The 1,524-nt window shown below is 43.8% G+C and overlaps 1 non-coding gene across 1 annotated transcript; it reads right to left on the bottom strand.

Annotated features, from left to right (window-relative positions):
- Positions 1–685: 685 nt before the first annotated feature.
- Positions 686–823, bottom strand: LOC138989547 (U4 spliceosomal RNA). The gene has a single exon (XR_011465830.1). It is a non-coding gene; the product is annotated as a U4 spliceosomal RNA (small nuclear RNA).
- Between the last annotated feature and the right edge of the window lie 701 nt (positions 824–1,524).

The following is a 1,524-nucleotide window of genomic DNA, read 5'->3' as shown; positions in this document are numbered from 1 at the left end:
AAAACCATAGCTTTGACTAGACGGACCTTTGTCAGCAAAGTAATGTCTCTGCTTTTTAATATGTACTCTAGGTTGGTTATAGCTTTTCTTCCAAGGAGCAAGCATCTTTTAATTCATGGCTGCAGTCATCACCTGCAGTGATTTTGGAGCCCAATAAAGTAAAGTTTGTCACTGTTTCCACTGTCTCCCTATCTATTTGCCACGAAGTCATGGGATCAGATGCCATGATCTTAGTTTTCTGAATGTTGAGTTTGAAGCCAGCTTTTCACTCTTCACTTTCACCTTCATCAAGAGGCTCTTTAGTTCCTCTTCACTTTCTGCCATAAGGGTTGTGTCATCTGCATATCTGAGGTTACTGATGTTTCTCCCAGCAGTCTTGATTCCAGCTTGTGCTTCATCTAACACTGCATTTTGCATCATGTACTCTGCATATAAGTTAAATAATCAGGGTGACAATATACAGCCTTGGCTTACTCCTTTCCCAATTTTGAATTGCCTATTGCCATAAATATATATCCTCCTTTTGTATTTCCCTCACATCCACTACTCATCCCACCCATCTAGGTCATCACAGAGCACCGAGCTGAGCCCCACGGACTTTACAGTAAGTTCCCACTATCTGGTTTACACACAGTAGTTCATATAGATCAGTCCAATCTCCCAGTTCATCTGCCCTTCCTCCTCCCATGCCTGCATGTCCATTCTCTATGTCTGTGTTTCTATTCCTGCCCTGTAAATAGGTTCATTTGTACCATTTTTCTATTAGCAATAATTGTGCCCCAGATAAACCTTATTGGCTATGATACTGCCACTGTGCAAAGCTGTACCATTTTTCTAGTTTCCACATATATGCACTAATATATTCAGTTCAGTTCAGTTCAGTCGCTCAGTTGTGTCTGACTCTTTGCGACCCCACGAATCACAGGACACCAGGCCTCCCTGCCCATCACCAACTCCCGGAGTTCACTCAAACTCATGTCCAGTGAGTCGGTGATGCCATCCAGCCATCTCTTCCTCTGTCATCCCCTTCTCTTCCTGCCCCCAATCCCTCCCAGCATCAGAGTCTTTTCCAATGAGTCAACTCTTCACATGAGGTGGCCAAAGTATTGGAGTTTCAGCTTTAGCATCAGTCCTTCCAATGAACACCCAGGACTGATCTCCTTTAGAATGGACTGGTTGGATCTCCTTGCAGTCCAAGGGACTCTCGAGAGTCTTCTCCAACACCACAGTTCAATTAATATATTACATTTGTTTTTTTTTCTTTCTGACTTACTTCACTCTGTATGACAGACTATGGGTCCACTCACATCTCTACAAATAACCCAGTTCCATTCCTTTTTGTGACTGAGCAGTATTCCATTGTGGGAATCCCTTTTGGCTCAGTGGTAAAGAATCTGCCTACAATGCTACCAGTAATGCAGGAAAGGTGGGTTCGATCCTAAGTTGGGAAGCTCCCTCTGGAAAAGGAAATGGTAACCCACTCCAGCATTCTTGCCTGGGAATTCCATGGACAGAGGAGCCTAG

Source organism: Bos mutus, chromosome 1 (assembly GCF_027580195.1).
Source record: "Bos mutus isolate GX-2022 chromosome 1, NWIPB_WYAK_1.1, whole genome shotgun sequence".
Classification (NCBI taxonomy): Eukaryota; Metazoa; Chordata; class Mammalia; order Artiodactyla; family Bovidae; genus Bos; species Bos mutus.
The sequence above is the reverse complement of the archived record's forward strand: the minus strand, read 5'-3'. Positions and strand labels throughout refer to the sequence as shown.